At 47.9% G+C, this 13,043-nt stretch overlaps 2 pseudogenes; both read left to right on the top strand.

Moving 5' to 3' along the window:
- Positions 1 to 385: 385 nt before the first annotated feature.
- Positions 386 to 2,043, top strand: LOC136522693 (exocyst complex component EXO70A1-like; annotated as a pseudogene).
- A 6,032-nt stretch (positions 2,044 to 8,075) lies between these two features.
- Positions 8,076 to 9,191, top strand: LOC136524680 (fasciclin-like arabinogalactan protein 16; annotated as a pseudogene).
- The last annotated feature ends 3,852 nt before the right edge of the window (positions 9,192 to 13,043 follow it).

Raw genomic sequence — 13,043 nt, 5'->3', positions numbered from 1 at the left:
TTTCTTACCAAATTTAGATCTTGTCAATTGGCAAACGAATTTCTTGTTGATTAGCAAACATATTTTCTTACAAATGCTTTAGTTATTTGATTTGTCCGTAGCGTTAGCATGGACATTTTTTTATATATCCACGAGTCACGTTGTGCATGTCCACTACAATTGTTTAATGTGTTACCTAGATGTTGTAGCATTAGCACGGGCAATATAATAATGCTCCGCCGCTCCAGACAGTGTCTTTGTAATTGTCGCTGATGATTTGTCATCACCCAGGTAAATAAAATAAAAACATTGGGGCTGTGTTGAACGCGTCTTGCAAGTTGCTGCCTCCGATCCCAGCGGCCTCTTCGTCAGTTGCTAGGGGATCGGAGCTAGCTTAAGCTTTATCATGGAGGCCACGGCCACACGCAGGAATGGCGGCCCCGGGCCTTCTTCTTCATGGTGGACCTACGAACGCCACGAGCAGATCGGCTCCGCCGGTTCCTACACCGCCGTTAGCAGCAGCTCCAGATCAGGTACCATAGTCTCAACTGCCTACACATCTATCGCCTCTCGCTCCTCTCTCTCCACGGGCTTGGAGCTCATCAAGATCCACGGCTACGAGCACCTGTCATGGGGGCAAAAGACCAAGGAGGAGAAGATGAAACGCGTCATAGAGCTGGTCAACGGCGGCGCGACGAGTGCCCTGAACCTCAACCTGAAGAGGTGGTTCACGGAGCTGAGCGTCGCCTGGGTTCTCGACCTTCCCGATGATGCTGTATCTGCACTGGAACTCGAGGTATCTTATCGTAATTTGACTTGGAGCTGGATCGTCATCTTTACTCCGAGTCCGAGGTGGGTCCACGCTTTCGACGAAATTGTGGAAACCATCCGCTTCATGTCGACACTGCCCCTTCCCGATCCATGCTCACACACTGGTGATGATGAGGAACAAGCTGTTCCTAATCAATTCTTCTTACTGATGAGGGTGACGACCAAGATATTGCAGAGTGAAGAGCAAGCTATTCCTTACCAATGATCTCATGAGGGATGATCGTGCTAGTATTCCAGATCAAATCCAGTTTGCAAGATTTACCCAAGTGGCCATGTTGAAAATGCTCGCCTTTGTCGATGTCCTAGTTGCTGTGGATCATTGTGATGTTTATGGGATACCAGAAATATATAAATCGTTAAATCTACACTGCTGGGTATGCACGGTGTTCTTTCCAAGGCCTTACACGTGATCGACGTGTTATTCGTTTCCAGTCCCCCACGAGAAGTTGAAAAGATACTGGGTGAGATATTCCGCCTCTTGTCAACAAAGAAGGAGAGGGCGCTTGACGCCTTACGTCTCACATTGAACCACACATCTCCTCAAGTGGATTCAAGACTCGTCAGCTACTCAAACTCTACAACAAGGATCATCGGACATTCACAAGGTCACTCTGTCCGTGATAAGACACATCAGCTTCCTGATGGATAATAAATTGTCATTGGATCTAAGTATATCTGAAGCAGATAACCGTGGTAAAGTGTATCAAACTCGTATTGGAAACCAAACACATTCTGACAGCATGATCATCAGTATGGCGTCACGTCTACAAGAAAAGCTTGCCAGCCTGTCAGAATCATTTCCCGATCAAGGCTTTATGTTCTTATTCTTGCTCAACAACTCACACCGATTACACAAATGTTTTCGGTTTGTTGAACCTGGGTGGTCTTCTCCAACTTTATTCCGAATCCCTTTTTACCAAAGTCGATGGCTACATGCAGATCTATGTACAAGTCTCTTGGGCTCCAGTGTTGTTATGCTTGTTCAATCCTACTACTCGTTTCTTGGGAAAAACTACTCCCCTGACTAGGTTCGAGTCTGAGTTTCAAAAGACTTACATCACTCAAAAGCAGTGGAAGGTCCCAGATCCTGAGGTTCGGAAAAATCTGCGAACAGCTATCATTGAGCAAATCATTCCAGCCTACACAAATTACATAGAGGAGAACAATATTACAACGCCAAGACTTGCTCCCCAAGAGCTACAAGAGATGTTGCAAGACCTATTCGAAGGATGATCAACAGAATACACCGCCAATGACAAGTCACTGTAGGTATTCATCTATGTTGGTGTGTTGGAAAGAAATGTTGTCCCTTCAGATGACATGACTTCTGAAGATGTAAGTGAACAAAGCACACGTGTATAATCAACCAGGATTAAACCAGGTCTATTTGAGTATATATATTTATTTATCTCCCTTTCTAAAAATAAATATGGAACAGCATAGAGCTATCTCTCTTTCTGCGTTGTAAGCTTGTACCAGCATCAGTGACAGCACCAAATGATGTTTATATGCTCTTTCAAGCCTCATGAATTGTTCACTCTCAACTTTCATTTTTCTCCAAGTGCTGCATTAACTGAAAATGATGTTTATTAAAGTCTAATAAAATCTAAGAGAAGTATCCATATGTGTAGCATTGTTAGTCCTGGTTACGTTTGTGTTCACTGCTTTGTTTCGGAGTTGGAACAAAATGTTGTTGCTTCCAACGACTGACCTCCTGAAGCTCTGTGTGAAGTCGATGAAATCAAGCTGAAGCACAAGTTTGTTAATTTTCTTTGTGGTAAAATTGTTGCACATTTTTTACTTAAGTACCTGGAAGCATAGAGGAAATCAAGCTGAAGCACAAGTTGAAACTTGAAAGTTTGGTCATTTTGACTTCCAAATGAGTGGTTTGTTTTGCCCTCAATCTTACTCTGTTCTGCTCTGTCTTGCACATGAACTCTTTTTTTATCCTTGTCTTGCACATGAACTCTGCACTGGCTGTGTTAGCGAGAAACTGGCTAGCACGTCGTCCATGTTCCATGGTTCTCCTGAAGTGTAGCAAGGGTAGTTAGCTAGTTCGTTGGCGAGTCATGTATGTACATGTACTTAACTGGCTGTGGGCAACCAGGGACTTGCTAGCGCCCAGATGTCCGATCCAGGGCGCTAGCGTCCGGACGATGCCCGCACAACGAGCGAGCGAGCACCCTAGCTTGTCGGGCTCACGAGCTAGTGCCCTAGCAGCGGGCCCGCGCTGTTCTAGACGTCGCCCACGCCGTCAGCCACTACTCACGCATATCCCATGTGCAACACCCGATCTACTTTTGAAACATCCAGATATAATAGTTGCAACATACAAAAGAAGACAGATGAAACACTCGAAACAAAACGACTTAAAACACTTGAAAACCATTACAAACATATGCAACATATAGATAAACACTTGTAAAATATGTGTGAAACACCTGAAACACTTAAAACATATGCTTGCAACATGCATATATATGCCACATCCAGATCTACTTTTACAACATCCAGATAAAACACTTGCAATATACGTCTGGAACAGTTAAAACATTTGGAACATACACTTAAAACATACGTTTATAGCCATTACAACACGTGCAACATCCCGATCTACTTTTGCAACATCGATATACAAAACTTGCAACATACCTCTGAAACATCCGAAACACTTGAAATATACTCTTGCAACATGCGCTTTCAGCGTACCATCTACTTGCTGTTTAGACGAATGGAGGCTTGTCGACGCGGAGCTCGACGCTGACATGGAGCTCGATGCCACGGAGTGGCGCAAGGAGAGAGATGCCAGCAGGTGGACGGTTGCGCGGTTCCCAGTGACACGGCTAGCGGGTGTGGTCCCCTGTGGTGGAGGCGACTGCGCTGCCTGCAGGCCCAGACGTGTCCGGAGCGTCGGACGCCCTTCCGTGAAACCAGGGAGCAGGGAGGGTTGTTTTCCAATCGTTTTCTACAGCCTACATGGATCTAACGATCTTTCATGGTGAATTTAACGTTAAACTAATTTGATACTCTAGGTGCTGGTGTATCTTCTATAAAACTTAAGCTTATGATAAAATTAAAACAGTCTCTATTTTGGAACAGGAGTAGTATATACAAGACAGAATATTTTGCATAAGCATGGACCAATACACAAGCATGTATTGCATTGGCTCTTGCTGAACATTGATGGTCGCAGACTAAAAAAAATATCCTCTTAATAATAGTTATACAATTTTATTTGGTTTTGTTCAGGTCGTATGCATGAAACAAGTCAACAACTTTCAAACCAAGCTGTAACTAAAACATTGGTGTGTGAATGTTGAGCAAGGACGTCATCACGCCGCGCGAGGAACACATCTTCTTTTCTCGGTGGATTCGAGAGAGGAAAGCGGTACCCAAGGCAGCTTAGACCGGGGCTTTGATTCACTGTTCTTCCTCATTGGCTGGTCGATTTGGAAAGAAGCAATGCAAGAACTTTTGGGGGACTGAGCGCGCAACCTTTGAAGCTGTTGTCGAAGATCATAGAGGACGCGGGGCACTGGTCGCAAGCTGGTTACAGGAACGATAATAACGATTCTATTATTAGGACGTCCGTCCTCGACTCATGCGCCGGACACATCCTATTCTATTCCGATCCCGTGACCCCCGTCCGGTACCTCCGCTCCCTTGCGCCCACTCCGCCCGCACTCTCACCCGCGCCCACTCCGCCTGCACTTTCCCCCGCACCCACTCGCTGCCGCACCGCCGCACCGCTTCTCCGAGCCTGCTTGCGCCCCCGGGACAAACACCGCGCCCGCGCGCCAGCTCGCTACCGTCCTGCCCACCCGCGCTCCCTCCCTCCCTCCCCCGCCCGGAGACGAGGACGGCCGCGGCGGCTCCGACGAGGTAGGTCGGTTCTTCTCTGGATCCGAGCCCTCCTCCTTCTCCTCTGGATCTGAGCTCTCCTCCTCCTCCTCCTCTGGATCTGAGGGACGCGGCGGTGGCAAGGGTCCTAGCGAGCTCTAGGTCCTATTCCCTACTCCCTCTGGCAAGCTCGAAGGTGATGGGTCAGGGGATATTTTGTACGCTTTTGTTGTTGTTGTTTCTCTCGTGCTGCAATGGGTTTTTTATGTTGCAACATATGATTTTTAATGTTTCAATGGATTTTTTGGGTCGTTGCAACAGATGCTTTTGCGATGTTGCAGTACTACTATTTGAGATGTTACATTACATAATTTTCGATGTTACAGCACATAATTTTTGATGTTGCAGTACATATTTTTTTGATGTTACAGTACATATTTTTTCGATGTTGCACTGCATATTTTTGCGATGTTGCAGTACATAATTTTTTATGTTGCAGTACATAATTTTCGTTGTTGCAGTATATATTTTTTCGACGTTGCAGTACATGTTTTTCGATGTTGCACTACATATTTTTGCGATGTTGCCGTATTTATATTCCGATGTTGTACTTGTCGGTGTTTTGGACCGGGGGTCCTCAACCGACTAGTGAATTTGAACTGCGTGCTCCTAATCCCGGATGGTGATGCAAAGAGACACAAGGTTTATACTGGTTCAGGCAATCGATGCCCTACATCCAGTCTGAGAGATCGATCTTGTATTCCTTATACCGAAGTGCTAGTTGTAGGGGGTTACAAGCACGGTGAGAGAGAGAACTAGTCCCAGGTCTCGGCGAGGTGTCGTGTGGGCTGCTTGAGACGTTGCTCTTAGACGGCTGGGATGTGTATGTGTGTGTGTTACAAGGTGTTCTTCTCCGTCAGTCCTCTTCCTCTAAGTGACCCAAGTCCTCTCCTTTTATAGTTGAAGGGAGGACAAGGATAGTACATGTGCTAACTACACGGCGTCGTGCCAACAGGGGCGGCATGTCCGAGCCCTATGGCCTGTTCCTGTGGCGGCGTGGTCATCGGAGTGGTATGTCCTTGGAGCACTGGGGCGGCGTGCTGGTCCCATCCGATCCTGTGTGTCGTGGGAGCCCGGGGACTGCCTCGGAGTGGGTGCGGCGGTGAACGCGCGAGCCGCTGTGGACTGACCATGCGCGAGACTGAGGCTCGGTCGGTGCCGAGGCTGCACCGCAGTGGAGGGTCTCGGCGGACACGAACCCCGAGATAGCCGAGACCTTGGTGCACAGTGCCGAGGCCCCGAGAGGGCGGCTGATCTAGTGCGCTGGCTTGGAGGCGGTGATGACCCGGGCCAATTTGTCCGTGCAATGTTGTTTTCGAGGCGGGGATCACGGGGCATAGTGTAGTGCGGGCGCTGATCGTGGGCACAGCGTCAGAACACAGTGGCCGGTAATCCCCGCCGTGCCCTGTCCCAGCCGGTATGGCGCTGATGCGACCTCAGGTCCCATCGGCCATTCTGCGGTGTCGAGCCATCATCCGGCTGAGATTGCAGGAGTGGTTGGCGTATTAATGAGACATGACGTGCTGTCGGGAGGGTCGGTCGAGACGGGGGGCGACGGGCTATGGACGAACTGGCCTCGAGCGCTACGGAGAATGAGGCCTCGCGCGAGACGGAGATCGGACTCCTTGCCGAAGCCTTCCGCGAGAGGCCTCGCGTGAGGCGGAGATTGCACTCCCTGCCGAGGCCTTCCGTGAAAGGCCTCGCACGAGGCGGAGATTGCGTTAGGATGCCGAGACCTCCTGTGCGTGGCTCGAGGTGGGGTGGAGAGCCTGGTAGGCTCGGACGTGGCCGGTGAGGAGCCTACGGCTTAGCTTCTAGCTTTGCTTTATGATGGGATTTAAGTGACCCTTTTGATGTTTGCTCGGAGTACCCGGTTCTATGGTACCCGACAGTACTACATAGTTTTTTCATATGTTTACGATGTTGCAGTTGAAGTGTTTCGTGCTATTTGGGATAGGGGCGCGGTGGGGGAACGGGGTGCGTTGGGGAGGGGAGTCACGTCCGGATTCTATTCCATTCCATTCCATTATGCGAGGGGCGAGCGTTTTGGGATTCGTTTCTACGTGGGTCGGGCGGTTTGGGAAGGGGAGTGGCATCCGGACACAGCGCTCGCGCCGGATGTTCGGGCGCGAGGATGCACGTTACAGGAAGCTAGTGTCGTTGCTTCTGCTGCTTTAGCTTGAGCATGCATGTTGGTGGCAAAATTGTTGTATGTAATATCGCTGTAAAGATTACTTCCTCCGGTTTTTAAAGTATGTCGTTTTGAACAGCGATACGGTAAAAACAATTTTGACCGTTACTTTTTGCTATAAAATATTTATAACATATATAGTCAATATATACTTTTATGAAACTATATTTCAAGAGAAATTTACTTACATCACTTTCATGTTTTCAAACTTAACCCAAGAAAATTTATTTATAGTTAAAGTTTAAAACATTTGACTTAAGACAACCTTACATAAAACCGGATGGAGTAACTGCTAACGGCAACAGGCAGGTAATCCTCGTTACCGATCCTGCAGCTAGGCGAGTGTCCTGTAATAAACTTTCTACTCCCTCTTAAATGAAATATGTGCCAAAGAACGGTCGCGAAAAAAAAAGAATGTTGAGCAAGGAAACCCTGGTCTGCACTAGTAAGTTGGGCTAACCTTTCGTTTAACATATACTTAGATTTAGTTCTTCATCATCAAGCTGTAACAATTTGGACTTTTTGTCCAACTCATCCGATTTATCAAGTAATTGTTTTTTCTCTTTCTTTTGTATGCCCTATTAATATTTTTGGTCCAACCATAAAGAATTGGTGAAACGTTCTAAGGTTGCATGGCCCTCTTGTGACACTACTACATAAAGATTTATAACTACGCCTCTTTTTTTTAAGGAGCGGCTCAATCTAAAACTGTCCCACGAATGGTTCCCTACATGAGCCGCCCCTACAAATTGTAGGGGCTACTCGTGTTATCAGCTGCCCCTACAAATGGCTCTATTTGTGAGAGCGGCTCTAGATCCAGCTGCCACCTACGAATGGACGCCCATACGTAAAAAAATAGGGTTATTTTGATATAGGCCATTACAATTCTCCAAGTTTTGAGAAACGGCATTATAATTCACCTATTCGGAGATTTTCCATTACAATTTCATCTCTCCCGCATCCATGACATTTTCTATGATTGCCGCGTACGAGGCCCACTGTCAGGCACGTATGCCTACAGAAGGCATACGGACATCAAGTCCCCGTCTCCACCGACTGAGCCCGTTATCGCTCGCACGCAGGCCGCTGCGGATGAGCGATTGAGAGCCGTCACTCTGCCTCCGCTCCCCACGGGCAGCCGCCAGCACGAGAGAGGTGTGCGTCCTCTGCATAGATGGCGGCCCGGCACCGCGCTGGTGCGCCTGGAGGCCGTGCTGCAGCAGCGCGGCTCGCGAACTTCTTCGACGCGGTGGCGGGGTCCGGCGTGGGAGGTGTCCTGACAGCCCTGCTATTCACGTTCGGGGTCAACTCCAACTCCGTGCTGGTGGCGCTGCTGGACTCGCACTACACGGGGCTGGCGGAGCTGGTGGAGAAGGCGCTGCTCCTGCAGACGCTGGAGGACGCCGTCGGGAAGCACAACGTCACCATCTTCGCGCCGCGGAACGAGGCGCTGGAGCGGGACCTCGACCCAGAGTTCAAGCTCTTCCTGCTGGAGCCGCGCAACCTCAAGTCGCTCCAGGCGCTGCTGCTCTACCACGCCCTCCCCTCGCGCCTGCCTTCCGACGCCTGGCCCACGGCCTCACAGCCCATGCTCTTCGGCGAGGAGGTCGAGCTCACCGTGGTAGGGACCGGCATGCACGTCGTCCATGCCGTTGTCACACGCCCGGATGTCGTGCTCAAGCCCAACGGGGTCATCCACGGCATCGAGCGCCTCCTCGTCCCACGCTCTGTCCAGGAGGGCTTCAACCGCCGCCGTAGCCTCGCCGCGATCTCGGCCGTGCTGCCCACGGGCGCTCCCGAGGTGGACCCTAGGACACACCGCCTCAAGAAGCCCGCGTCGCCGGTTCCCCCCGACGCGCCCCTCGTGCTCCTGATCTAGGACACCATGGCGCCCGAGCCCTCCATCGCGCCCGTGCTCGCGTTGGGGCCGGGCTTTGGGAAGCACCACTTCGACGGGCACAGCCAGGTCAAGGACTTCATCCAGACGCTGCTCCTCTACGGCGGCTACAACGAGCTCGCCGACATCCTCGTCAACCTCACCTCCCTCGCCACCGAGATGGGCTACCTCGTCTCCGAGGACTACGTCCTCAGCGTGCTTGCCCCCAACAATGAGGCCATGACGCGCGCGCGGTCACGGGCGAGCGACCCGCCGCCGCCGCAAGGTGCGGGCGTGGGTTCTCAGTCGCTGCTGTCGTGGGAAGCCGGCGCCGCACCACCGTGTCAGCGTTGTGCCGGTCGATCTCCTCCTCGGAGGGCGCACCTCGTCCGCGAACTCGCGCGCGGCCGCTAGCGCCAAGGTGAGCCATAGTAGCGAGGAGAAGTTCATCACGGGGGAGGTGGTGATGGTGTTGTGGACGGTGGAGCGGGAGATGGAGGTCACCGGCGGGGGTGGTCGCCGCATCGACGTGCTGGGACTGCAGGTGCTCGCGCGCGCCTGCGGTGGTGGTGGCGTTGGCTGCTCACACACGCGCCGCAGACGCGCTCGGTCTGACGGAGGAGACACGTACTTGACGTCCGTATGGCTTCCCATAGGCATAGATGCCTTATAGTGGGCCTTGTACGTGCCAGCCGTAGAAAATGGCATGGATGCGGGAGAGATGAAATTGTAATGGCAAATCTCCGAATAGGTAATTATAATGGTGTTTCTCAGAACTCGAAGAATTGTAATGGCCTAGATCAAAATAACCCTAAAAATTAAGTACTAAAATTTGAATTTTTCAAACGATCTCGGATGGAAAAACAACCAAACACAAAAGTTGTAGATCTCAAAAAGTTATAGACCTTGTAGCTGACAACTTTTTTATTTGAAATCATCTTGTCAAGAAAAACTATGTTTGAATTTCTTAAATTTAAAATTTAATTTTTTCGAACAACCTCGGATGGAGAAAAAAACAAAATAAAAGTTATAGATTTCGGAAAGTTATAGAATTTTGTAGTTGACAACTTTTTAATTTAAAATCATCTTGTCAAGGAAAACTACGTTTGAATTTCTTGTATTTGAAATTTAATTTTTTCAAACGACCTTGAAAGAAGAAACAACGAAAGTTGTAGATCTTAAAAAGTTATACAACTTTGTAGTTGACAAATTTTTTATTTGAAATCATCTAGTTGAGGATAATTACGTCTACATTTCTAACATTTGAATTTAATTTTTTTCAAATAATCTCGGATGAAGAAACAACAAAAATGAAAGTTGTAGATATCATAAAGTTATACAAATTTGCAATTGACCACTTTTCCATTTGAATTCATCTAGAGTCCCGGCCTAACACTTGTTTTAAATTCGTTTGAGCATAATATAGCAGAAGGACTATCTAATATAAACACAATTGAGTGTGAGTTGCAGTGCTTAGAGGAGAGAACGCGTGAGGCTGAGGTCGTGGTTTTGAACCATGCGGCCACGAAGCGCGTGTTTTTTGCTATTTTTTTAACCCAAATTTGTAATTTTTGAAAAACGGCCAGCCGTCCCTGTAAATAATCAGCTGCCCCTACAAACCGATTTGTAGAGACGGCTAACAAACCATCTATACAAATCGTCGATTTATAAAGACAGGGCCGTAGAAGTTGCTAGCCAAACCGCCTGTAGAAATGGTTTGGAGCCACCCCTACAAAGTCGTTATGCAGTAGTGTGAGTCGATCCTCGAGCTGTCCCTATGACCCTCAAGCGATCCAAACGTACTAGCCCTTTAGGTGTGTGACCGATCTTATGTTAATAAGATGGTTTCATCTTTGTTTTTCCCTTTAACTCTAAACAAGCAATCTCGAGCGACAGCTGATTAAGATCCTTGGGGTGTAACTTAGTCATCCAAATTTAAGTCCTCGATTTTACGTGATACTAGATTTATTTTTTTATTTAATGATGCTATTGTTCCGAGTGGAAAGTGATGTGCTCGTTCATAGCGACGAGTGTTTCGGAAAAAAAACATACACTCTCCAATATGTGATGGCCGTAGGCTGATGGGAATGTCCGATTGACCGGCCCGCAATTTGTGGGCAAACGAATGAATGGGCTTTTGAGAGGAGGTTAGGGCCTGTCATGGCCCAAGGGCCCAAATACAACATACACTAATCTAGGTCAGATTAACATGCCAAGCCGAGATGTATTCTCCTTTGTTTTTTTTTTGGCTGAGTTAGCTATTTCTCTCCTGTTGCTAAAAAAAAAGCTATTTCTCTCCTGAGTCTTAAAAGAAAAAATCTATTTGTCTCCTTGCTCACCCCATGTGCAGGTTTCAACTGCTAGCTCCCTCCCATGTCCCAGTCCCAGGCCAGGACTGCAAGACGGTTCATAGAGCGAAACACAGTACCAGAGCAAAACATATCACTTGTTCAGATTTTTTTAAAAAAATATGGCAATAGCAGTGTTGCTTGGTGCATGGAGACTTGGACAGCGTGTCATTGTAACTGCACACATTTTTTTTTCTCGAATACGCGAAAGATTTGCGTATCATTGTAATTAAGAAGAAGAGTTTAACCATACACACGATGTGCTTTTAATGAGCGTCGTAGGAGGTCTTACAGTTGTGACTGGACCTTTATAGCAGACTGTTTCAAACTTCGATATTACATAAAAGTAAACCACCGAACTAAGAGCAGTGCAGAAACCTACGGTCTCCGCTGCTGGCCGCGCGACCCTGCTCCATCATCCGAGAAGAGTCTTCTACTAGTCCTAGCATTGGTCGCCGGGAACAGCTCGTCCAAAGCTTTCACTTCGCTCGACGTCAAGTTCCGTGCAAATAAATCGCCGTATGCTCGCATGGACACGGATGAAATTGGAGCTACCAGCGGTGCAAAGTCCATCCTCTGCATGAGGAGCACCTCGCCCCACTTGGAGGTCGAAATATGCACCAGCGGCTGAGCGGCAATCCGTCTGCTCCTTTTTGGCAGGGGTTGCCTTGTGGTTGCCATCTGCTGCGTTGGTGGGCTAGCAATCAAAGGCGACATTTGCTTGAGTTGCACCTCCTCAGTGAACCGAGCGAGACGCAGGGCAGCTTCGCGTGGCATGGGCGTCGCGTCGCTAGGGGTGGTGCAGCCATCTGTGACGCCGAGTGGTCCCGCTCATGGTGGCGTGAGCTACGGTGGCCCCTGCACTGACGACATCAGAGATAAGTCCGTAGTCCACTGAGCAGACGTCGTCGGAGAACACGTGTCCACTAGTGGTGCTTCAACCTCCTGACGCCTCAACCCTGACGGTCTACTTTCCCTATCAGTCTATCCCTGACAGCTCAACCCTGACGGTTACCATCATGAATAGTCTTCCCTGACAGTTTTAGCTGTTTTTCCTGACGGTTGTGGCCATCAGGGAAAAAATGGCTGGGGTAGTGCGTGGAGTTCACCGCATGCATGCCCGCCACGTGCGATTATGAACCAGTGGCCGAGATCACACGTCTCAATCTCATCGATCGATGCTTTGGAACACGGAGCACGGGAATTTGCTTGTTTAGGGCAGTCACAATACTAGAAACTATATGTAGTTTCTATACATATTAATTTCTATAGATACTACGTATAAAAATTATGGTCCCAATTGATAGTTTCTACAGTACAATTTTCTATCCAATCACATATATTCTCTCTCTATTCTCTATCAATCACATCCCTTCATGTCTTGGTTCTCGTGTAGACATGGTTTCTAACTTAGACCTGATTTCTATGATTTTTGGTCTCTCTCTTCAATAACTATCTTGCCACATCAGTAAAATGCTTAGGTGGCAGTATAATTAATGTCTATAGAAACTATGATGGTTTCTGCATTGGAAGTACCCTTATATATACTAACAAAAATGTTCGTGTGTTGCAACCGGAGAAAAGGTATAGCGTTGTCTAAAGTCTTGACATGTATGTGTTGTTTTGTCTTTAAAGCTATAATTTTTTTTATTTACATCATTATATTTTTATTGCACTTGACATTATACTAAAAAAAACATTTTCGTCAATATAGTTTATTCTACTTAAGTAATCAATTACAGACACAACGCATGAAGGGTCAGGGGTGCACATTTTCACTTCTACTTCCTATTATAACATCCAAGAATCAACAAATGCAATTGAGAATACTACGTACCAGTGAATTTACTTAGGGTATAAACATTTCATCATGCATTTTTTATTAAAAAGCCGATCTAGAGCAATAACACACAATTAA

This window comes from Miscanthus floridulus, chromosome 18, assembly GCF_019320115.1.
Source record: "Miscanthus floridulus cultivar M001 chromosome 18, ASM1932011v1, whole genome shotgun sequence".
Classification (NCBI taxonomy): domain Eukaryota; kingdom Viridiplantae; phylum Streptophyta; class Magnoliopsida; order Poales; family Poaceae; genus Miscanthus; species Miscanthus floridulus.
The sequence above is the reverse complement of the archived record's forward strand: the minus strand, read 5'-3'. Positions and strand labels throughout refer to the sequence as shown.